The following is a 26,285-nucleotide window of genomic DNA, read 5'->3' on the forward strand; positions in this document are numbered from 1 at the left end:
AGGCCAATTGCATGGGCAGAGATCGATGTGGGTATTTTATAAAGAAACGGCAAGCCCCGTGCCTGCGTTTACGTATTTCCACATCTTTAGTCTTTATAGAGCCCAATATTGATATTCTATAGTTCGAATAAAATCCCATGCGATTTTCTTTTGAGTCGACAAAAATAATTATTATAAAATAATTAAAAAGTTAGTAAACAAATGCCGTGGAATCTGTGATTCCGAGACTACACGCAGATAATCTTGGCTTGGTCAAGTATGCTTTGTTATGGACAAAGCATCCCTCTGTCGGCTCTTTTTTTGTCACGCCACTCTCAGAGTTGCCGGATTCGTCGGAAGCTAGGAGAAACTTGGAAGTTATTACAGTGAGTGAATGCCTTAGACGAAAACAAGGCAACTTGACCTTTTAAGGTTGCCTAGGTCTCCTCTTATTTAGAACCCCGCTGGGCACTAATGAGCTGTACTTGCCCTGTCGGCGGGCAGAAACTAAAATATATAGAGGGAAAAGCATTACTGACAAGTGCAAAAATGCCCCTCTATATATCTTAACGTCAGTTTTAACAAGAAGTCTGCTTGGGCTTTCAAAGATCTAAAAGCGCGATTTGAGACCATTACCACAGTGAAGAACGAAATCATTGGAAAAATAAAAGACATATTTATTGAGAACCTGAGCAAACTTATTTGACAAATGTCAATTACTATATATGCCTTTATCTGTGTTTAACTGAAAAAAACACGATATAGTAATCGTTGTGTGATACTGAAAATACTGTGATAAAATAGGAATGACAGCAGCTGTAAACATTTCCGAACATTTACAGAGTAATACTTTTCATTTTGTACTTCTTCTTTCGCAGCCTTATAGTTTTCTTCTCTTCACAAAATTTTCAACACCTATCTTCGTTTCATAAATACAGCTGTCTATGATTATCTAGCCAGGTCTTCTTAGAAGGCGTCCCCTGGAAACAAGCATTTTTGAAGCAGTTTTTATTTTGAAAAGGTAGAAAAAGTGCTGATTGCGCTCTTCTGCGACAACCTGGTTCTTCCCGTCGGTTTCGGTCAAATGAGCGCCATCGGAGAAAAAACGACTACTTAAAATTAGACCCGTTCAATTTCTAGAAAGCTCATTAGGTACTGCCATTTGCAACAAAGGCGAAGGGATTGTCACGTTGGCTTCTGCTAAGAACTTGAAAATCTCAGGGGAACCTATCAACAAAAGAAAACTTACCGAACAAACGAGCTGATTAGTTACCAGCAGAGTTAGAGTCATGCGCTAATACCGCTTAGAACAACGTGGCTAATAAAGGAGAACGAAAGCTATGAACCTGTATCCTATTTAGGGGACTCTAGATTTCTCGCGCGTGTTTAGGACTATCGGTAACAACTAGTCCTTAGGTATGTTTGTTCGCACCGATTTTGCAGATCCTAATGCATAAAAATCATTAAACCAATAACATTTACTATACTAGTAGTATATATCTCCAGAATATATATACCAAATGTACTACATATCTAAGTTTGGTATATCCAAGTTAAAGCTTGGTTAGAAGCCGGCTTGCATAGTAAAATAGGTAATGTTTTCTCAGTTGAAACAGTTATGCATAAAAAAAGCACACTACTCATGCTGTCATTTAGATAATTTGTCCTATAAACATCAGCTACTACAAATGCGCTTAAAAGACCACTTAAGTAATCTCGCCACGCTTCAGTCTTTATTAGAGCTTACCTAGGTAACTTATTGCAGCTCAACGAGCGATGAAGGAAATGCGTGGAACATTGAACGATCTTCACGAGAAATACAATGCAATGCTTAAAACCAAGGTTTCCATCTGGCAGACCACAGTAAGAGGCAAGCGTGTCGCTTTGCAGAATGGGCCATGATGCGAAACACAGCATAACGCGATAACGCAGCGAACAGTATGATTACGCCCCTGCTGGCGGTCGTGGTGCTGCAGTGTTACCTCTATCGGAAACATCGATACCGGCCAAGTTGAAGAGAATCACCGAACCCTTCATATACCGTACGCATCTATGTTTTCCGCTAAAAACTGACAGACTATATGTTCGATATCAGCAGTGAGTAGATCTTACTGTGTTATATTAATTTTCCCGCCAGTATTGATAGTCTGATTACTACAGAATGGTACGTATTACATACGGATGATGACGTAAATATTGAAGACTATTGATTCTAAAGCATTAACAATCAGTCCATATGATCAAACATGTCTAACCTAAGATTCTGTTCGAAACCATTTCGTTTGTGTCGGCGGCATCATCGACAACTCAATAGAAATTGAATGTTTGTTGTACCATTTACGTTTCATACCAGTATGAACTAATGATAAGCATTTTTAGTTTTATAGTTGGGGAGTCTTCTCAGGCCCGTTATTTTGGTATAGGGTTTAACGAGCAGATTTAAGTGACCATTTGCCCATATGGTGTATATGTGTTGCTCGTGTGATGAGATTAAACAATTCCTAACTGCATAAGCTACTTCTCGAAATTGCCAGTTTGATACAGTATGAAGAACTTGCCCTCATCAGCCAGTGCGGCGGGAGTGGTGGATTTATGTAAAAGTTTACCAACACCAAGACCTATTTGTTTGCAGCCAGTAATTCCCCGATCTGACTGTTTGGCTGACTACCTGGATTGTGACAATTCAGTCTCATTAACTTGCAAGAACAGGTAGGATGATAACTGTCGATTCCATTTGCGTTAATAGGGCTTTATCTAGTACTGATCAGTCAGCCTATGCTGCTATGGCTGTGAAGAGTAGGGGTCGCGTAATCCAGTCATTCTTTGCCTTTATTGGATTAACGTAACTTTCCCGTAACGAAAAGGTAACTTTCCCAATAAGGCAGTATCTGAGTTGTCAAGAAGTGTGTACTTCTTATTAATCGATTTCTGTCGCAAATTATGAGGTGGGTTGTATGCGGCATGAAGTGTACATGTGAGTGCAGCGAGCAAAGAAAGCCAAACGAAGACGGTAAATGATCAGTATGTGGCGTAGGAAGGGATCAAGTAGATTTACCATTAGCGACAGAGTAAATCTGTTGCAGTTAAGACAAAAAGTTATACACGGTCCGTATTTACAATTAGGATAGGTATTTGCTTTGATACAATAGTTAGAAAAACATAGGTTCTACATTTCGCTTTCTTAGGTTTTAGTACTGGATGTTTTCTCCAAGAAAGGATCTGCTTTCATTCAAATAAAGCATCCATGTGCTGGCAGCAACAATAGTAAGTAGTAATTTTTTTTACCGTACTTAGATTATCTATCGAGATCTAGATCTACTTTTTGCCATCAGCTACCAGCTCTTCGTTTACTACTTTCGTTTTGATCATCGTTGATCTTCCATACGACGGGACATAATATGATGAAACTATGACCAGCCAACAATGAGCGTGTGGGAACTTTTTTCCCAAAATAGGGTACAGCAACTGAAAGGATATAGCAAGCTTCGCAGGCGTAATATTGCCCCAAGGCATTTTAGCTGATATCCGCAACCGTTGGCACAGTACTTGTTTTCAAAATTGAAAATCGCTCACGTTTCCAATAACTATAATGCTCTGTCCTTTGAGCTTGAAGGCTGATTAACAGCAGTTGATTACTTCTTAGTTCGCATCGCTGCGCTTCATTATAAGCTTATTTTTGCTCGTTCTGTGTCCTTGGCTGAAGGACATGGAACATTCGAATTTCTACGATTGTCGTTCTACTTTGCCACAAAGGTCGGGCTTAGTATGAAAGAATATCTAGGCTAAGTCATCGAGCATAAGAGGCGGCACGAGCGAGTTTTAGCTCACTTTTGTTAGGAAAAAAGACTATCAACAAGTTAGCCTAATATTGTACTGCAAGGCTGGCGTGTTCAAGCGCTTATAGATAAAGGCAAATAATGCTTTACTACAATCGCCAAACAGAAGAGGCCTGAGAGGATTGCTAAAGGTCAACACGTTATTTATAATCCTTTCAGTTAATTCTGAAAAGCAAGATTATCTCACTTTGTCTTTGTCTAACCCTGAAGCTATCCAATTTTGCCCCATTCATCACATTTATAAGTATAGCGACTAATAGTTTATACCTTAGGTACAAAATTTGGGAAAGCTAAGCATATGTGGGAGATATCCATTCCAGGAATCATTTTCGCTTATCGGGAAACAAAAGCCCAGGGGATGGCAATTTGTTGAAATATTAGCTGTATTTCATGACCTTCTGTCGGTGATCCACATATGTGAACCATGGCTCACCTGTGGTCCGATTTGTTTCACTGCGTCCCGCACTGACAATTAACTCACGTCATTATCAGAGCGGGATGTAATTGACTATGAAAGTATGTTCGTCTGGCACAGTTATTTCCTTATAGTTAGTACTATAGTGTTTATTTTTTCTGTCTTTACGGGCGATACATTCGAGAATAAATTGTTCATGTAAAAGAAGTCGGGTTTATAACCCGTCTCTGAAGGATAGGATTACCGGCTTGTGTTCCGGGTCATTTATACATTGAATCATCAATAATATGACCCCTCGAATTGTTCTCACATGTTAGTACCATCGGAGGGTCGTATAGGTCGTAATCTTGCTTTTCTTTTCACTACATCAGTTAACGTAGGGCCGAATTGGGGCTCATTCGAAGATGGGCAGGTTGGAAGCCGAGAGTAACTGGCATGAGCTATACAGACAGATACCTGAAAGCTCGCTCTCAGCCCCTATAAACAGTCTTGACAAAATTATAAAGTTCCTTGTTCATTCTTTGCACTAACTTGATATATGAAAATAGCGTAAATATTTCCATCGTCTCCCAATAGACTGGTTATTAGGCGACGGTGCAAGGTGTAATAGGTCGACAGTTGTCTGCATGTTAAAGGGCAAATAACTGACATTAATCGTGTCAAAATAACACTGCAATACTGTATATTGCTAATGCTTTTTAACAGGTTTCTACACTCTAACAGTATAATATCATGTTTTTGCAAACGACAGTTGTACATAGCAAGGCTTCTTACGTAACTGTCATGGAAGTTCTTCAAAACAGGTTTGAACGGACGGAGAAATCGGATGCTATCGAAAATCCACCTACAAGACTCCGACATGTTTCTCTACTTATCGAAAAAACATTTTGACATATTTTGTGTACCCAGGCCAGTTCACAAGCTTTTTCCTCTTGCTAAGCTGCTTCTACTATTTCGCTGAGATTAGGCACGGGCTTTAAGCGACACTTGAATGACTCAGGTCGCATGACGCCGTCCTATTTATTTCTTATCCTAATTCACGAATATACAATATATAGAAACAAATTGTGCCTGTTGGAAAATCGTAGCTTGTTTCCTGATTACAATTTGGATATGTTTTATTCAGTAGTTTCCTATAGATAGTCACAAATTTACTATCATATATCGTCATAGTTACATCACTGTCGATGGAAGCAGCAACAACAATGACAGCCCATCTAACAACAAGTCAGTAAAATATGGCAGGGTGGGTTATGATAGCGTTACTGAAGGCGGACACGACAGTCCTAAAAAAGAATTACGGTAAGATATCGAAAGTGCGTTGGCTGACGGGCTAATCATGGGTACGCTCAGCAGGAATGCTTTGGCAGTAGAAGATTTCTCTTGCTCTTTGATGCTTGACGCTAGCGCAAAAAACAACAGGCTGAAACCCAACTGATGCTACACTGATGAGGCGTTTGATCGGGATCTGGGAGCAGATGAGAGGAGAAACGCTTCCAGAGCGGAGTCATCTTGATCCGTGAAACCTGATGCGACCCAGCTAATAGCAATAATTCCTAGCTGCGGTAGACGCTCGTTGGCCGTCCTGAAACCATCACGCGTTCCAAGGCTAGAGGGGACTAAGCAAACAGCCAACAGGGCCAACAGAATGTAGCTACTGATCAGCAGTACTCGACGAGATGCCAACGTAGACGACGAGCACGAATAGAGGCGTTGAACCACTACACAGACTAGTAAAGATGAAGCTTCGCCAAGACGATTTATAGCAGCCCGCCATTTGCCTTGCAGAAGTTATTCCGTGTTCTGACTAGCCCAGCTAGCCACGAGGCGTTCAAAACGAAAAAATGAGAAATGGATCGTGCAAACTGTGCTTTTACCGTGCTCACTCGTCAGACCAGTGCTAGGCACTATCACATGCTCCGGAGCTGTCGCAAATTCTGGTACCCTTACCGATTCCCGCAGGGATTTACCAGTTCTGTTCGAAGCGCACCATAAAAACGAACACGAAGCGAGTTACTTAGAAGAAAGTCAAATGATTGAAAGGAGAGGGGCCGAGGCTTTTAATGGCCAGGCGTCGTTATAAGTAGCGGCAGGGCAAGTAGCGGCAGCATCTAGCCATGAGGCCACTGAGGCCGCCAGGAATGATGGGAGCGTATGTTATAGGGACAGCTGTTAATGAGCTAAGATGCGAGCCAGCAAAGAGCTCCCGCAGCGACATTAACTGCTGCGGTCAAATAACATTTTACTGGTGATTCATCCTGTGACTCGTACATGTACGCGTACGCACAAATATGCATGCGCAGATCGCACGTAGATACAAACATCTGTACCAGGCCTTGCGAAGGTAAGCTAACTACGAAGACAGAGGACAGATGTCCTCCTATATTTCGTCTGAGAATCGCTAGCAATTGCAGTAATCCTGAAAACATCACAAGCAGAACAGCAGCATATTATCGAGATCGCTTGTAACTGCTATGCACAGGCTGTTTCCCATATCTAAAGAATCCACATCGCTCAGGCAGATGGATCGAAGCTTTCACAGGCCTCCCAAGCGATAGCCAAACGATCGGCATTGCACGGGATGCGTGGAATTGCGATTGGATACAAGTGGCTGAGCAGTGGGATTCAGTTAAAGGAGAAGCACACAGCTCAACATGACGTAAAGGGTAACGTATAACTATACGTCGGCATCAACGTCTGCAACGTCGAGCAACGGGTATTGCATTTAACTACGGAAAGAGCAGGATAATATGAGCTATCATTGCAATTGCGCACCAAGTCCGCTAGCCTTTAAATATGCGAGTACTAATACTATCGCCACTTCTATTACCAGCTCAGATGCCACTCTGCCAAAACGTGTAGGCCATTAAGTTTATACTCCTATGTATAGTGTATATGTATGTTTAACGTATTTACATCTTGTTTCGGCATTTTTTACTGTTCACGTCGCTGAAGGTATGTTCCGAATGTGACTAAAGCGTGTGGCTATGGCCGTTCGATAAGAAGCAATTTACAGCGAGCCGTATGCTGCCTGCAATCGAATGCATGCTAGATAGCAGTAGCATTCTAGTCAAAGCTGATATTTTCCACCCTCCCTTAACTTAGTTTGCAAGCTACGGCCACTTATCATATTGTTTCAAAATCGAAGACAGTGCATCACATGATTTCGACATAAAATATATCGTATTGCCCACATATACAAACGCTGTCTTTCATCTCGTTAGAATGCTACCTCCATTGATTAGTTGGTCACATTTTTGAGAGAATGGCACACAAATATTGAGTGTAGATACCTCGCCCTTGACTTATACAACCCTTCCAGACTAGATAAAAGGTCCATGGTTTTTCAATTAGTTCATATTGCATACTATTCAACTTACATTCGTTCCCATAAACGAATCTGATTAATATGATTATGACCTTACCTAATGCATAGGTTTTGTTTTTCTCTCGTTACGACAGCGTTCAGAAAAAATACATAATTAGTTAGGTATAGGCCGTTATATATATAAAGGTATAAGTGAGGTATAAGGATTTCGTTGCAAGTTGGCCGGCAAAAAGGCCCTCAGGACAGCCCGATTTTAATTGTCGACGACAATGAATTCTTCATGGACGAAGGTGTTAGCAGCTTCACATGAAGAAGCTGTATCATGCATAGAATGCCCATAAAATGTGTCGGAACGGCATGGATTTTTTTCTTGTTCGATTACTTCGTCCATTTCGAAGTCATAATTAACCAGATTGATGAAAACACACATCAGAGATTGTCCTGTTGGTAGTTGCCTCCTAATCCTTTTCGATTCCAGACCGTGTACCGATACACTGTGTTGTTAATTTATGTCGTATTTACATTAAAAGTACAACAGCGACAACTCCGAGAGTAGCAGTCTCTAGCAATGGAGCTACTGACTAAGGGCGTTGCTTGGTTCTTCCTTAAAATGGTAGCATTTGTGTGGTGCTACTTCCTATAATCGAAATAAAACGGTAGCTTCTACATAGAAGGGTGGTCGTACCAGGCAAGCTATTTCAGATCATTACGATGAACTCCGAGCTTTTCCGCTAGATAATTTCTACTTCGAATACTCTCCTCTGCTGCTTTATTAGTAGATTATTCCATACTCAGATAAGCGCAGGTGCTTTATAGCGCCATCTGTGGATTTTAAGTTGTCGTCTGGTATAGCTTCGAGAAATAATGACTGGCTAAAATTTGTAAAATACAGAGTCACACAGGAAACACTGCGTTGATTCAAGAAAGAAAAACGCAAGGATCCGGCGAACATAGATAGTAAAATTGCTCGGTTAATGCCGTTCGATTAACCAGTAGCGTTGTACAAGGTAGTAAGCTGAATTCTCCGCTGTTGAATGGTCTTTCGCCACGTGCAGGGTCCGACCGAACAGGTAAAAGGTCTGCTATACTTAGATGATCCTGCTATCTTCGGAAGGAGTCCAGCGAGTTCTCGCTAGGCTGTTGCGTTCCGTTAATCAGGCTAGCCTATTGATCCCCGCAGACAAAAAATAGAGTCCATTAAGTTTCTCTGTGGAGGCTGAACCTTCGCCGAACACATCACACACAGCGTGTGGTGAGCAATGATCGCTATTGTGGGAATACGCACGTTCGGTATAGTTTCTTCGCTGGCAGCTCTAGTCTTGTTCAAAATAAAGGCAGCCCCGCTGGCTTGTGACAAAACCCAAGTCATCTGGAAGCACCCTTCATCGAAGCAGCTCAAAAGATTTGATCATGTCAAATCTCTGTTTTTAGAGCGCTCCACAGGTCTGCATCGCATCTCATTGATACGTGCGGCTTCTAGGCAAGACGCGGTTATTTGCGGACGCCTGGAGACATCAATTCAAGCTTCCTATTTCGCGTCCCCGTCCGGAGTTCAGCAGCACATGGAAGATAAAGACGGCGAAAGCCTTTTTTGGCATTGACAATATGGGAACTGTAACTAATGGAACCTGGAAAGGAACGGACCGAACGAGCCGACAAATGCATCTTGCGAAACGTGGCTTTTGTTACATCTTATGTAAAACAGTAGATTTTCATTTGCCAGAGGCTACAAGTACCTGCACAGAATATAATGAAATAGTCTCAGGCAGCACGCACCGCAGTATCGTCATTGCGCAGTCTTGAATTCGTACGTACAATTGTGCTTTTGTAGACATGAATTGATTTCAGACAGATAAACAGAAAAGCTCAGTTAATTGTTTATCTAAGCACACTGTTTCCAGACCGAATCGTTGCACGTGCACAGGAGCCTGAAGGTATGCTAGCAGCGTGCATGCCCTTTTCGGTGACCCTATAGTAAAAAACGACACTAGACATACCCAAATGACTTTTTTCATCTACTTCATGTAAAGAATTTATAGCCAGTTCTAGTAAAGTTTATAATATAGTAACTACCCTTGGATTTTCGCGTTGTTTTCTATAGGTGGGACTGATATTATACTAGATAGAGCATCGTATCACGTCGGGCAGTAAAAGCAAATAGTCAACATAGCTTTATCATAGGGAAGCTAAAAACTCTTTTCGCAAATTTGTTGCGCCTGTTTTCTCATTACGGAGCGTTATTGTCATTATAAATTTTACAACGTTTCGCCCTTTCTGCAAACGTCTATCATACGACGCTCGTCTCGATCTTTCCGCCTTCATTTGTTCTGAGCTGCCGTATGCTCTTAAACCTTCCTTTATCGATTCCCCTCTCTCCTTTCTTCTCTGCAGCAACGCCAAAGACTGTAATTGAGTGAAGAATGGTTGTTAATGAGCGACAAAATGGACCATTCGTAAGCTACGTTTACAACACGCTTTCGCCGCTTGTCTTTCCCCTCAATAAACCACAATAACCGCACCGGCAGTAACAACAATAATAGCAACTCAAAAAAAGCGTCTGCTTTTCTCCGGGCTTTTTCCGCGCTATGGGGTGCTCAGAACAAGCTTCCACACAGTGTTAGTTCGGCAAATACTACATACTAATCGTGGCGAGGAGAGAGCGCGGAAACATCGTTTCCAACATTATTCAGAGCAAATCTTCTCTTTCTCTTCAATCCTGACGAGGTAACAAGCGGGAAAAGCGAAGTGGACGCACCAAAAATCGATGTGTTACTGTCGTAACGACCTGTAGTACGTCGCGCGCGTAATGCTCGTCCACGCCTGCCCTGACCTCGAGCGTATCTCCCATTCAGCGGTACTACGCTGTTGGCAAAGGCTTCTTGCATCGCTACCGAAGTCGGTTGTTGGTGCAGGTCTAATGCGATAATAATAGCAGTTAACCCAGCGACTCGTATACATCGTCTGCCGCACATGCAGGCTCTCCATAAAAGTTCGTGGATCCGGAAAGCGCTACCGGTACATGAGGTATGTTGGACGTACAAGCGTGGCTGGGGATGGATGGAGAGTACGAAGTCGAGGCGAGGATAAGGGCGGTAGAAGCCGTAAAGTAACAGTTCGTGCACCTCGAGCGCTAAGCACCAGCAAATGATGCCGCTAACCTTACGACGAGGAAAAAAGAAAGTCCTTTCACCACCACAAACCTCAGTGAAAGCGATTTATTCTTTTACTCCTTACCCATCTCAGTCCCGAAGGCACAGAGGTCTATTATGCATCCAGATGATTGCTGCTTCCACTTCTGCTTAGGCTGTTAGGTCAAGGAGGTTTTTGTTAACGCGAGCAATATTCGCTCTATCGTAGAGTAAGTGGAAAGCGCTAAAAATTTAAGATTTTAAGAAAGAGCATGCAGAAGCTTAATTAAATAATGATGTTATTATTTAAGGGAGTTATTAGGTTTAGGACAGCGAAAAATAGCACTACGGTGCATGCTTCATAACTTTTCTCTTCTTGAGAATTTAGTTATAGTTTAATTCGAAATTTCACATTCTATTCAAGCTAGTACAGCCTAATCGACCTGTTTTCGTTATAAACAGACTGGCCAATGGAAATGACGATAGTGCGGAACCTATTTTATATGATAGTGTCGATTGCCCCTTATTGTATATAAATGTAGGGCTCCTGAAAATATAAGATTTGAGAGCGTATTGCCAATGCGAGATTAAGCATTGCCTTCGGTTCAATGATCGTGAAATGCGCCATGCACAAACGATAGATCGGACGTCAACATTGTACGATTGAATCAGCTTAAATCAAAGGCGAAAAAAAATCAGCGGTAGTACGGCTGGGAAGACATTACACTCTCGACTGCGTGTCGGCAGTATCAATCACATTGTCTGTCACAGAGTTCATATCATTACCTATATAACAATAAGCACAAACTGGTTTGAATCTTTAACGCTGTGCCAGCTTGCAATGCATCGTGTGCCACCCTATGGATATGCTCCCCATGTATCCACCTATGAATACCCTCGTCTGCTGCCTCAATAGCAAGGCATTCGAAAGTTCACTACAAAAATGACATACTGTATTCCCTAATGCGGAATGTATAGCCCAGTTGTTTAGCCCCAGTAGCCCAGGGGTCGCCACACAGTATAACTGTACGGAAAAATAACCATCATCGTATTCGGTTCGTTTACGTTAACGTTTTTTGTGGTCGTTCAGGTATTGTGCTTATAGCCTACCCATACGGTTGGAGTGACTGTCTGAATTTACCAAGCAACAAATGTCAAATGTCGTCAGTCACTGAAAACCCCCAGCTGTACTGAGCGAGCCTGGCTTGTAAGCTCATCGAACAGTTGAAGGTTCTCGTAACTGAAGGATAGGCTACGGCAGAAACGGAACTTGCCGGGCAAACGTCTCTGATGAGGACAACGAAATCTGACTATCGTAGAAGTTGGAACAGTCAATGCGTAGCGAACAAACTGAAAAAATAGTAAATACAAGCAGGGATACAACAGAGAGAAGCGGTAGAGCGAACACAATTATAGACCCTTTTATTTTTCTGCTTTCCTTTTCTGTTTTCCGGATTACTGACAGCACTAGCAGGCCATCAATTGAATCGTTCTCATAAAATCAACATCAAAGTCCCATGACCCTGGCTATCGTGGATCAGTCGCTTGCATGATCTGGCGCAAGCCTTCTATCGAGTAGCGACAACAATGACACTCAATATGCCTAGCTCGCGTCAGGCAAGCGTTGCGGCGCGACGAACGCGTCACTGTCGAGATGCCACTCGACACAGATCTTCCCCGATTCATGCGGCTATTCCATTGTGACGCCAATGAAAGATTTAGCAGAAAAACTTGGTACTGCTGCCAACAGAAATAAACCTGCTCATTGAACTAAAGGCGAACAAAAATGATGCCCAAAAGTCGAACGCCAGGTTTAAGAATCCACACGCGTTCGTATATAAATAAGGGGCAAGTCATTTTCCGTTGAAAACCAATAGCTGACAAAGGTGATTTTTCGTAGCACTTCGGCAACGTGTCCCATCTAAGTACAATACTAGGAAAACTACTATTATAAATACGTGCATAGCCATCGTTGTTGTCAATACTTCTGTAATTGGCAGTTAAAAAGTAGTCACTGTCGACTAAGCGTTGTAAATGTTAAGTCTCAATGCCCTAAATATATATATCATACGAGCAGTACTTAGTCATGTCGGCATTTAACGCTTTAGCCATTTTATGGGATGACCCTATCCCTGATTTCTAGCATGGCCCCCTTTCTGAATGTCTAATTACGTTTAAGATACTCTAATGTACAAATACTTTTGTCACACATACATCAGTAAGTAAATCGCACTTTCTCACGAGTTTAACCAATTTATAACCAGCATCGAAAGATTTTAGCAGTAAAGCTGAGACACTTTTACCTAACTTTCAGCCATCTTGATCGATAATTACTAGAACAGTCCGCGTTCGAGTGGATCTGGGAAATTCGTTGTTTTTGGAATCGTCAAGATGGCAGAATCGCAGATCGGTCCCACCCTGATCTCGTTTCGATCGATGGTACGACTGCGTTTGTTAGCTATCGATGGTGGCAAAAATATCTAGAGTGACATATCATATAATATACTGAAAGCGTTATACATCGAATATGATAGTGTTTTAATTATAATAATAAAGTAAATCAAAAATAGATAGCAAATTTTCAAGTCCCTCTGCAACTCGGCTGTGAAAAAATTTGTAGACTCTGACATACGACTTGACGTTGGCTTGTTTTTTTCAGTACACGGTGACTTACACAATACTCTGCAGATAAGGAAACTATAGGACTAAGCACTATAAGAACATTTGGCTTCTAATTAGCTTTGCTGGTTCAGAAACGAAGACAAAGCGTCATTGATTATAAGGTATTCATCATATTCGCTGTTCAGCATATTCTAATGAAGATCAAGAATGCAGAGTAGCAAGGATCGATCGGCCTAGGTGAATTTGTGCCGGAGCAAGTCAAAATGGTGGTTTGTCGATGTCATTCGTCTAGTATATCCGGCCTCCTCCGGAAAATCTAACCCCTCCTCAACTTTATTTCGTTCGGACTAGGTCCTGCCTCGATGCTACATTTGAATGTAGTTGCGGTCGAACGCCTTCCCGTGAGCTGCGCACTACACAAACGAGATATTCCGATGATATCAGCTGAAGCCTTTTAGACGTTGATTTGCCCGGTGTAGATGCACCTTCTTTGGGTCCATACAGTATTGACAGTCCTTCTCACTTTGCTGCGAGGGAAGCAATGAATCAATTGATCCATATAAAAATTTCTAGAACCAACTTTTACCTAGTTGCGTCCCCTTTGATGGGCCTTGAGTCCATCACAGGGGATGCAGGAAACTACGTTGAATTACCTAACTTCAGAGGCTCTTCCAAACATAATCAGTAACTGTAAAACAGGCTAGCAATAATAAAAAATCGAATAGGACTGCTTTTTGCCTGCTTTGAGATAGATGAACAAATTGCGAGAAGCCGTCAGCGGCGATAAATTCTGCAGTCGAGTTCATTGCACCTGTAAACCATGAATTCGATAGCAAAACGCGCGGCATGACTTGCGGATAACGAAACGGATAATGAAATCGTTGAAAGCACTTTAAAAAGTCACTACTGGCACGCTCTTTAGCCGCCCCTTTAGGGGCTAACTAACTTTTAACTTACAGTTATTCGTATATGTAAATGTTTTTAACGAATTAAGCCAAATTAGCTTTTCATACAGGTATTTCTAATTTCCGTAGGGTTAGTTTACTTCAATGTAGAGCTTACTGTCTACTGCCAGCCTGGTTTGACCGGTCTACGTATGGTATGCACAGATCATCCGTCGTCAGTCTGTCACTAGGATGTCAATGTTGATAACTGGACGCAGTCGCAAATCACACCTTATAGCATGTTTCCATTATGCTACACTTTAGTATATTAAAGAATGATAGGAACCGTTTGGTACATTCGGCTCGGTAATCTGCTGCGAAACGTTTTACCTTGGAAAACTTGACGACCTCTATTTGGAACCGGAATCCTTATTTCAAAGTAGAGCTAAAAACTTCTATTAGCACCGATGCAGAATTAACTCATTTCCTTTAAGCAAATATGTTTCGAAGAAAGTCAACAAACAACAGAGTAAATCAAACATGAGCAAGGTTAGCTTTTAGTTGAGGCAGTGGTTATTCCAATCGGAAACCTACCTTTCCCTAACCGGAAACCTACTTTCCTCTTAGTCGAAGACCTACGTCTCGGCCAGCCGTGTTATTTGATCTGAATATTAGGTTTTAGAAGTTACGATAACTGAACTACACACAGAAATAATGCAGCGAATGGATGAATTTTACAGCAGAGAACATATACCATGATGATTCCGTTACAGTAACCTAAATAAGAGAAATTGGAAGACCACTACATTAGATTGCTTAAATTAGCACAGATGACTCTTCCTGCTTTGGCAGTGGTAAGAAACAACAATAGCAGTGATGACAACGGGCTTATCCGGTGAAGAACCAGGTAGGGAAAAGGGCGGTGAGATAGTTAACAATAGGCGAACATGCTCCTCGGAAACTGCACTCGAACGTGAACGTCAGGAACAAGAAAACAGCGGCCAGTCTGCCTTGTAGACAAAGCAGAAAGGATCTCGACCTCAAACACGTTGGCCATATGCAACTTCTAAAAAATAAATAGGTGCCCGCGGAAGTTCAAAATCAAAACGAAACACGAAAAGCGGGCTGCTCCATGTTTCCGCTAGAATGCATTGTTTCATGGTTCCGCTACAGCAGGGAATAGCAGGAAACATATGAGGTAGCAAAGAACTTCGTGTGTGAAAGACGAGCGTTGACTATCCTCATAAGGCTAATATTAGCGTCATCGAAGACATCCGAAAAGATTCGAGAAACATACAGAGAAATAAGTGGCTGCCGTTCGCTGTGAGATTTTCTTCACAAATACCGACCTACTTAAGTTAATATAACTGCCGAGACAAGAACTGTTCTAGAATTTAAGTTAATTTCAATAAACAAATTGCCAACTCTACAGCTATGCGGATATGCAAACACTACCCGCCTATCAAACTCATACGGCTCGCCGTTAATGGTTTAATTGGCGGTCTTTTTTGCGCCGGCTCGAGGTTTGCTATTGATTCCGACTGCTTTATTCTACACTATTTAATGGAGATGAAGGAACATTCCTTTAGATTATTTCTTTCTATTTTTCTGCTTCCTGCATTTTCACATTTATATAATGTCGTAGGGCAAAGCTTGTGTTGTTTGACAACGTAACGTAGTCAAATAGAAATATCCTGCTCCACATTTTGCTGTAGCCACCGAACCCGCACTTACGTTACCCTTATCGCCGATGTGAATCATGCATTACGTATCGACGTATTTACCGTTAGCGATTAATCAGTTGGTAAATAACATGCCCATAAGAGTTCATAATTACGTTTGCATATATTTGAGGTTTCAAATTAATTGTTCAAAGTTAGATTACTTAGCAAAAATCTCGAAGAGAAGCTTTGCTCAATTCCCAAATTCCCTTAAGCATTGATTTTGGGAACATATACCGAGCCGATTCTGTCTATTGATACCGATGAAGCCACAATGTGACTCGAATGTAAACGCGCAGAACTAAATCATTATCAAATACTGCTTTAAATATCCAGAACATGTCTCTGAGATTAATTAGGGTTGCTGAAGTGCGTACACTGGCACCATTAATACAAAAAATGTACGTAACGAGTACAGCTACCTCGAAACGTTCCCTAGAACTGGTGCAATCTCCAAAATGAAGGAAAAAATATTACTGGTATCGATGACGTCGAGAAAGCGGGATATTAGTACCGATGCAAGAATATGTTATGAAAGCAAGCCTCGCCAATGTGACAAGATGTATGCATTTACTTAAAAAGTTATTACGTTCTTTAGTACAGGATGTTATCTTACGAAGGTACAGCTTATGTGTATAAAATATGCTTTTATGAAGCAAGCATCAAAATGAATAAAGCGTCAACGTCAACTCAACGCTAAGTATACACGGATCCTCCCCCCCCCCGCCCCCCCAAATGGCCTGCTTTAGCCATACTTAGCTATCACTCGCTGCAAAAAAACGACCTTCAGAAGGATACAATATGTCTTAGTTACCTCGAAACATGTTACGGTAGATCGTTTTCTTTTTCAGAAGATTTCCTCCTATGCCAGTAACCCTATTTGTTCGTTGTTAATTATTGCGCTTCTTCTCATCATTCAGTATATGTCAACAGTAGTTTTCAGTAGAGCACGGCTATGATTGGCTACATTCGTCGCCCCGTCGGATATAAACACAATAGCCCCATAAAAAAAGATTATGCAGTAAAAAAAAGCACAACTGAACGAAACGTTTATATATCTTAATGCTAAATTTCAATAGACCTGCACCATTTTAGAAGTAGGAAACCAACAGCGTTTTTTAATACTGGAGAGCCCATGATAATTCTGCTATAATCCAGCTTTCCAGTCAATGAATCTTCGACACTCGTCGGTATCACGCATGATGGAGCTGCAACAATCTAAATTATAACTTCAACCATTAGACTAACAGGCTCCCTTGGATAGGTCAAAAAAGTCAAATACAATGAAACTTAGCTAGAATATTTTTCATACAATAGCGGAAAGAACACATGCGTGATATGCGGAGTCAAGCGGACTTGTAGAAACCTAACGATCGGACTACGTAAAAATTACCATTTACGTAAAGATCAAGGAGGGCGTTCGCACTTATGGAGTGGTCCTTAATCTGGACCGTCCCACCTGATATACGGTACTTCAGTAAACGACCGTGAAGTAGAGGAAAAGGCTATTTAGAAGTCAATAAACCATAAAACGGCTACCACTACTAATAATTTACTATAATTTCTAACTTGAAAAAAGTGGAAGTCAGATCAGGTTGAAAAGACGTTGAAAAAGCAGCAGACTCACGAGACGACGAAAAAGGAAGTTCCAAACCTGTTCTGGGTGAATAGAACTTAATTCAGCCTGAACTACCCAACCCCATCTAAATTCATCCGCTCATCTGGCAGAGCCCCTTCCGGGAGTTAGCTTGCTACAGTCGGCTAAGGGCTAAATCCGGTCACTACAAAATAGTAAACTTTATTGAAGCAGGTTCGTAAGGCGATCGGTTTTGCAGCGTATACACCACGCATTAGCTCTGCTGGCCTCCGCCATTTGCACGGTAATTTTCATAGAGAGAGATTTTCGACTTCTTGGAGTCTCACTGCGCAAGGCAAGGCTGGAAGTTGGCAAGGAAACTAGCCGGACGTAGCAAAATCAACGGTGGACAAATCAACTGAGATTTTTTGCTATCGTCGCCATCAACGACCCCACTACACATGAGGATGCTCAATCTTATATTGAATATCTTAGAAATTTTTCAGCAAAAAGTTTCGCTGCCGTTCTTTATTTACAAAGGCGACCAGAGAACGGCTCGAAATTCAAAAACTACGCGACATTTTTCATTCTGAGGATAAAAAAAATACTCAGGCTTAGAGCTAACCTCATGAAAAGCTCGCACTAGACTTTATTTGCAATTATTACTTATTTATTATTATATTATATATATTATTACATAAATATGTAATATTACTATAATAATCAGAAAGCGGGAGCGCTTGAATCCAAAGTATCAAGCAAAATTCCTAGTGATTAACAATGAAGATTCACAATGAGATAGTTATTATTTGAAGATGCTGTAAACGGCAGTAGATGCAGATATTGCAGACGCATAGCGAAGGGTTTTCAAAGTCCCAAGAGCAATTTGATGGTACACAGCTGAGAATGAATAGAATGAAAAGAAAAGTAACTTCAGTTGTCGGTGAGCGAACAGCGTATAAATCGTTGACATAAAACTGTCGAACCGCAAATGCCAAAAGAAGCTGTGGCCCATAAAATATCTAATATCAACCAGAAAGTAAGCCTCGCAAGGTGAAACAAAAATGTAGACCCGACAATGAGGATATCATGGTTCACACCAATGGTGAGTGAAGCTCACAACTGGCACTGGCGCGCGAAATCTTAGAAGTGCATAGCGGGTAATTCTGTCGGCACTTTGAAGCCGGTATACCCCGTCATATCTGAGGTAGATCCAAAACAATACCTAAGCGGTACTAGAATGTACCACAGTTAACTTAGGAAAGCGAATATTGGCCTGGGCAATTTCAGGTGACTTATTATAACGGCAGTCAAAAAGAAAGATACTAGTATCCTGGGTATCTGATACGCGAAACAGTAGTTGGGTTTATCGCCTCCTTAACTCAGATGTCATAAGGCATGCGGAAGAACGCTGTTATGCGAAACTCCTGATCCTTTAAGACATCTATTACCATACTACACATACAGGCCATACAATATGCATGGTAAGCACACCATAAACATTTCATTACTTATTAACTCCTTTTATAGTCAACCGATGCATTGATCTGATAAAATTATCCTGAAGGCGAAAAATATCAAAATATTGTATTTGGTAGATTAGCGATAAAGGAACTTTGCTGAGATCGCTTGCAGCACCGACAGGTAACGCTGACAAGAAAGCCTTAAAATGTAAAGACCTATTCCCTCTCATAGCGTACCCGAAAATATATTTATCGACTGCGGCAACATAATCTTGACAATATTTTGCACACTCCATGGTGGTGCGTGCCGAATCAACGATTAACCAGCAAGTTAACCGAACAGTAGCTAATCAGCTCACATGTCTACTTTTCTTATCAATATCCTGCCTCGTCCCTTAGCGTCCATTAGCTGAGAAGAAAGAAAGGCAATACGCGCGGGGTTTGCTTTCGTTGGACGCTTTGCAGATCTATCAACAATAGTCGCTTTTGCAACCTTTCCTGTGGCAAAGAACAGAACAAGTAAAAGCCTCAATTTGAAGAGACGCACCCTGATGTTGACGACAGTGGTTCAGTATTTCAGACGCGGACCCATCTGAGTGTCACTAAAAGCGATGGGATGCCGAAGCGACAAGCAATACGTTATTTGGGTGAAAATGGTACCTAGTAGTACGAGTACTAGTAATAGGTTAGAAACTTTAGAAAGATTGGTCCTCCTTGGTTCAATATCGCCCTCCATTCCAACGCTAGCACTGCTACTGCTGCTTTGATACTAATACTTCGCTGGATCGAAACTCGGAACTCGGCGCAACTTTGATCTTCTCGCGAAGGCGCCAAAGCGAAAGCAAGACAAGGTCCAAGGCTCGGCCGGCTGGAACCTAAGCCAAATTCTTAAATCCGTCTCCTCAAAGGAGCTTCAAGCTGGTTCGCATCTCCTTTATGCTTATCCTCGCGGCTTGTCTGGAAGGCGTCCTTCGTTTTTTCCCTACCCCACTACCACCGAACGATTGGCGCTGACGACGCCAACTTCTCATCCTAAATCCTGCGAATTTGCAATCGTTTCAATTCAATTACTTTCGATTGATGTCAATTTGGTGGCCGTTACTCGCCGTATAGCTAGGCCTAACCCAGCAACTCGATGTGGGCGGCTCCGAGCGAGCTTAGGACTGGCGGATCCGGCTCATTCAGGCCACTTTGTATAATTCCTCTGATGAGTCCGGGTGTGCCACGAAGGTCTCGGGTCAAACGAGGGCGTTTGCACTGAACAAACATTGAACTAGTCTCATATACGAAGTCAGTGTTATAGCCGCTGTAATGTACAGTGTATAGTAGAAGTTATGTCCTTTCTTATACTACGGACTTGATAAATTTTGGGTGATCGAGGTCTGACAGTAGCGGATACCTGTGAATGCATCGTTAATTTGGCATATAGTTCATATATAAAGCAGACGTAATAATAATGCACTATTAAAGTGTACATGCTAAACAGGCCTAACGATGACCAACCTTAAAGAAGGATCCGTGTGACGCTGATTTCCTTTGTTCGTGTAATGAACAGTCGGTAGCTATCGTCGTTGGTTTTACTTCCTTCAATTTTTAATCCCTTTAGGGCTACAAAAGCGCAAGTTTTCCTGACGCTGTAAAATATCGTTAGCATTCTTTCAACATTGGAGAAAATGGCGGATCATATCACTGTAAAGCAGTTTTAGACGAATCTGCAGGGTGCAAGACATCGCCCTCTTTTGTGGTGTACGCCCGCGTACCGACTTGCCGGCCTGAAGTGTCTACCTTTCAGTCTATCATTTCTAGCCTCCATTCTATTTAATCTTCTTAGCGTAGTCCTTTATTCACTCTTCTTATCGTAGTCCTATATTTAGTCTTCTTATCACAGTAAAAATGAGGACTACCGCAACTCATGAGGCAGACAGGCGTTGGAGCTGCTAGTCAAGAGCAGTAATGCCTATCCCCTAACCTATCCCCGCCTCCTTCACTTTCTCTCGCTTTCGCTTGTTTGGAGTTATCAAGCACCAACACGGCCGCTGCTGCCTCAGCTAATGAATCTTCCCTATTATCCCCTTTCACCCCGCTCCGTTCACCGTGAATCCTGGAGGTGGTTTGCATTGGCGCCGAACAAGACACGCGAATACCCCTGCGCGCAATACACGGCCACGATTCGGTATGAGCCGCTAGAGTCTGCTTGACTCCGAGGGTCGTTGCAAGTTTTTGCTGGCTGCTCTGTGGTGAAGGGCCGGTCAAAGTTCTACTGATACGAATAGAGCGCGATCTGGTGGAACAGCAAAAAGCCAGAGGTCAGGAACGCCTGGCTTACCATGTTGGCCATTGGGCTTAGTAGTTAACGAGGAGGAGGCAGTGGTCAGATGAGATCCCGAATTAGATATCTTCTTGGTAACAGCCCGCCAGGAAGAATCTGCTTCGCTTCGGAACCTTAACTGTGTTTGATGTTCTAAATTGGAACCGGTTGAAAGGATTTAAATGTACTATAGTTGTATTGTGCTCAAATACAGTGTATTCTCCAGTGAAAGTCACATGTTTAGTCATATATAATATATACACAACTTGGAGTTTACACTCCCATGTAATTATCAGTTATCAGAAATAAGACATGTAACCAACTTAGCCACTAGAAAACCGACCCAACAGGGTTCGTTGCTTCCCCAAATCAAAAATTACAACCTTCGTAGTGCGTGTAAGTACAAGTCGATCGCGTCAGGATCTGACTTACTAGGTTATCAAATGAATATAACTGTACTAAGAGGCGAATATTATAAAATACTTTTTGGCACCTTTGCTGGCAAGCTGCCTTTGGCGTCAACGCGTATAGCCTGCCCCACTTTCGATGACTGTGCTTTTATAATTTTTTTTATAATTCTCTCCCAGAAGCCTTCGGAAGAGTGTATGGCTCCGTTCTTTAAGGGAATATAAATTCGTTTTTTGGTGCATTCCTTAATATCAAATTCTGTGTTAGCATGTTAAAACTTTTTCACACGGTTAACGGCAAAGGGTCGATTTCTCGAAAAGTTATAAAAGCGCCTCCTATTACTTGGATAATAGATGCTCTGTGAAAAGTTAATCTTGCCATTTTTAGTCTCTGTCCTAAATATCGGATTATTAAAAATTACTTTTTTTCATTAGCTAGCAGTGATGGCAATGTGTTTTTTGACCTTCAAACTCCGAATTAATGTTTTTCCCCCATTCGAGCACACATTCTGCTAATCAGTTTCTTCACTTAATCATACCTTCATTGCTTTGACTCATGCAGTGAATCCTTTCTTGTTTCTGCTACTTGCACCATCTCTCTGAAACACTACATTATTATCGTGCCAGCATCACACCTCTACCGTTCGCCATGTCAGGTTTTTTGAGGGACAGTATCTAAACAGTGTGTTCAACAATAGGTAAACAAACCCTTTATAACATTCTATTTTAGTCTCACCTTTCGTCGACTGCCTTCGTCAGTGCTCCGAGTTGGGATTGTTAGTCCGCAAGCGAGCGGCGCAAGGCCCAAACATATTCATAAGCAGATCTGCATCCGTATATGCCCACTGAGTCAGCCTGACTGCAGTAACCGAGGTGTCGTTTGCCATATCCTACAAGTTGCATGTTATCAGCACCACGTTGCCGACAGCATTCCAGCCTCTTTAAACAAGGAATAAGGCGGAGACAGCAACGATCTGTTATGCTAAATGATCGGAGACTTCGTATGGTTCCCCTTCCAATCTGTTCGCACGAATCGGAGGACAGCATACGGAGTAAGGTGCCCGGGCACAGTTTAGTCTGCACCGAACGTGATGACTGCGTCCAAATTAGCAGCAGTATGAACTTCGTGGGCAGAACGATACGGAGCAGCACAGACTCAATCGGCGATAAGGCGATTTTGGGTGACTCTTGTTGCGCTCTGCTTCAACCCTTTTGCAATAAATTGTCCTCTCTGTTCCGTATCTCAATAGCCCGAGCCATTTTTAAGACGCCCTCTCTTTCTCTCCCGTTATCATGCCTTTTTTGGTGCCAACAAGTACAGCATAATTAAGAATAAGGCAATTTCCATATCTGAGTAGAACAGCATTAGAGCAGATGCTAGGATCACACAGATCAACGTAGAAAAAAGTGTAGCCAATCTAGTCCTTGGAAGCTCGGAACCAAAATCATTCGCACACTCCAAGATAAGAGTATGCTGCTGGTAGCATGTAGGCAAAGATTTAGCGACTGGTAAGGCATACTCATAGCGAAAAGGCAACGGGGAGATGGGGCTCACTCTAATTTGAAACGCAGAGGGATGATGGCTGGCAATGGAATTGCCGTTCATTTCGCAGTGGCGATGAGCTGCGTAGTGCTCCGACGTACTACTCGCACTGCTGGATGTAGTTGAACTAGATTTGCATCCTTAACCGTCTAAACGGACCTGAGAAATGAGTAAGGTTAGAAAGCTGACCGAGTGAAAAGAGTCAACACGCGTCAAACAAATGGAACGTGAGTATCATTGCGACGAGAAGGGAGGGGCAAACGAGGGTAGCTGCAACGCGACGCAGCAAGATGGAAAACAGCGACACTTAACTAACTAACTGCGATCGTAGCAAACGCACTAGATAGGAATCTTTTTTATGTCCATCAGCCGTCTGGTTGCATTTCTTTTTCGTTTATCCTCAATCTCGCGTGCCTGCCTCGTACAACGATTCCCTGGCGCTTCGTCTCTAGTGCATGTCGCGCTCTTCGTCCCTTTCCGAAGCAGCAGCAGTAGTGTGCAAGCTCATATCGACGCGACGGAACAAAAAGAAAATATATACTGTTCAGTCGTTTACATCTATCCAAATTAGCGATGAGAACAGATGACGTGCCATCATTTTTGAGATACCACCCAATGCTGCCAACATACGTGGTAAGGATCTTTTCAGAATTCATTGTGTTCGTCGCTGTGGCTTGCCACAATTTTTTTCTAATCTCCTTTTCTCGCAGGTAACCTGAGCGTAGGAACGGAGTTTAGGAGCCTACTAGCAAGATGAGACGCAACATATCATGAGGCCGAACTTAACTGCAAGTCAGAAGGTCACTGTATTTCGCTCGCAGTGGGGTCCTTCTTGCTTATAATGACATACACAAGCCCACTTTTTATCTGCTTTGTTTTCTGAGACAGACTGCCAGCCTTTGGAGGCTGCGGCGCTATAGGGTTAGGTTCTTTTTAACCTCACGAACCCTACATAAATTGCTCTTTCTATAATGTCGTGACTTTTACCTGTGCGGTAGTTCGCAGTCGAGACGTTCACATGGGCTAGCACCTTGATTTTGTGATATACTCAAGCTTAGAAAACCTTGCCACTGATATTGTCGCATTTGCTTAAGGTCGACGTTTAACCTAGCGTAACCTAACCTAACAGAAAAGAAGCTCCGGTCTAATTTTTTTTAGTTACCCAGAACCTGGCTGATTCTGGCTATTGTTGACTGTTGGTCACAATGCACAATGCTGTGAGAACTACAATAGTAGGAGCATAAGTTCAGGCCTAAGCAAGAGACCTGCAAGTAGAAGCGTTGTAAAGTACCGCGTCATTTCCGTTACAGCTGTTGTACAGGGGACCATTGGAAGAGGTGGCGCTCGGATGAGATGTACATGAAACGAAACTATAATTGCACATATACAATACAGAGCGATAGTGCTTTGAACATGGTCATATATGAAGCTGCATATGAGTACGCTGATACTGCACCAAATTCAGGATATTAATTGTAATGTTCAGAACTGGCAAACGTTTATTTTTCTTATACATAGTAAAAGGTGCAGTATTTATTATGAAGGCGCTCTATGAATGTTTGTTCTCGTGGTTTTGCTTAAGGGTTTTTTTTACATGTGAATGTGGCACTTTTCAGCGCCAGATCAATCTGTTCTCTTTCGAAAGACCCAGATAATCGTTCAGTATTGTTATCTTTCTATCTGCAAATGGAATCTGACCGAGCAGCTGTCACCCAATTTAAATAGAAAAAATACTTCTCTCCCTTCACTTAAACGAAAAGCCCAAAGTATAAAGTAATTAATTCGCAAACCACAGGTTATACCGCTCTACTTTTCAATAACAAGCTGAATTGCAATGGGTATACTATGGGGTATTGACACACTTACTGCTCGGCCTGTATTCATCGCTACTATCTCGTTCGCGCGATGTCAACCACCTTTCAAAGCCACTCATAAAGAGGTCTCCGTAAAATTGACCCAATTCTAACTCTATTCGTCCATCGTCAAGCGAATTCAATCAGTGCAGACATCAGTTAATTCTCTCCCATAGAATTGTTGAGTTTTATGCTGTTATAACGACTTTGCGCTTTCAGTCTATTGTCTTTATAGTACCCTCTCGTTTTTTATCTCTTTCGATCTTCCTGTCTCTTTCAATAGATCTCTAACAGCTTCTAGCATTGCAGTTTTAGCGATGTTTGACGCGAGTGTTGCGTACCGCGTCCCGTTATGCAAACGGCGTCTGATCTTTTCAGGCGCAAACCTTTCCATCCAAAATTGCACAATGAGCTCGATCCCGAAGCGAAAGCCAGGCCCCAGTTCTGCAGGTGGCACTCCCTGGCTTAGCCAGAGAAGAGCTTAATTCTCTAAGGAGCGAAAAAAACGGATAATTAAAATATTGTAATTTTATTGTCTGAGTATATCCTCACATTGAATATTCTGAACTGCAGCTGTTTAGTTAACAAACTGTATAAGAAGCAGCGTTAAGCCTAAAAGACGTTCTTTCTGATAGAACTAATAGCCCCGACTATGTACATAAAATCGTTCGTGTCGCTACCTATAAGCAAGTCAACATTTAATAGGTGCCAAGCCAATTAAGTACCACTCTTTGCCTTAGCCTATGTGACTTACTCGTGGTGCAGATGATCACTAAACCATATGGCCCAGAAAAGCGTGTTACAGTACAATTGTATGGCAGGTGACCGTGGAAAAAATTGAAGAATCCATGAACCATCGCCTCTAATTAGTTACTTTATTTTGTTACAGAATAAATAGAGATGCGATGTTAGACGGCAAAAGGATCCAGTCGACGATAATGGACACCCGCCAACGAGATGATCATGAAAACAATAAACTACCGCAATTAACGCAAATATATAAAATTGTGTTTTTTTTTCCCCATAATCATACCGATTATATTGACTGGCAATGTCTATTCCTATTTCTCCAGTCACTGCTCGATAGGTTCGCGGCGTCCAAGGAAGAAAATCAAACAATCAAATAATAGTAGCTGCTGTTCGGACAGCTGAAATAGTGGCCCTTTTCTTCGGTATTAAATCTCGTACATATATAAGTTTATTTCGCTGCAGTCAGAGAGTA

General features: G+C 42.0%; 1 protein-coding gene and 1 long non-coding RNA gene across 6 annotated transcripts in view; one reads left to right on the plus strand and one right to left on the minus strand.

The window, feature by feature from the left end:
* rdgC (retinal degeneration C) overlaps positions 1–26,285 on the minus strand; it is a 152,109-nt gene that overhangs the window by 88,741 nt on the left and 37,083 nt on the right. The window contains exon 1 of one of the 5 annotated variants that reach the window (XM_086991724.1): positions 6,108–6,247. The exons of 3 other annotated variants lie outside the window; for them this stretch is intronic. The gene's annotated coding sequence lies outside the window, so the exon portion shown is untranslated. Of the gene's footprint in view, positions 1–6,107; positions 6,248–26,285 lie in introns of those variants that run through there. One more of the 5 variants, XM_022795428.2, reaches the window with a different exon arrangement.
* LOC147758622 (uncharacterized) lies at positions 6,285–26,068 on the plus strand. Its single transcript, XR_015329538.1, has 2 exons — positions 6,285–6,574; positions 25,953–26,068. It is a non-coding gene; the product is annotated as an uncharacterized LOC147758622 (long non-coding RNA).

The sequence above is a fragment of the Varroa destructor genome, unplaced genomic scaffold (genome assembly GCF_002443255.2).
Source record: "Varroa destructor unplaced genomic scaffold, Vdes_3.0 BEIS01000001.1, whole genome shotgun sequence".
Taxonomy (NCBI): domain Eukaryota; kingdom Metazoa; phylum Arthropoda; class Arachnida; order Mesostigmata; family Varroidae; genus Varroa; species Varroa destructor.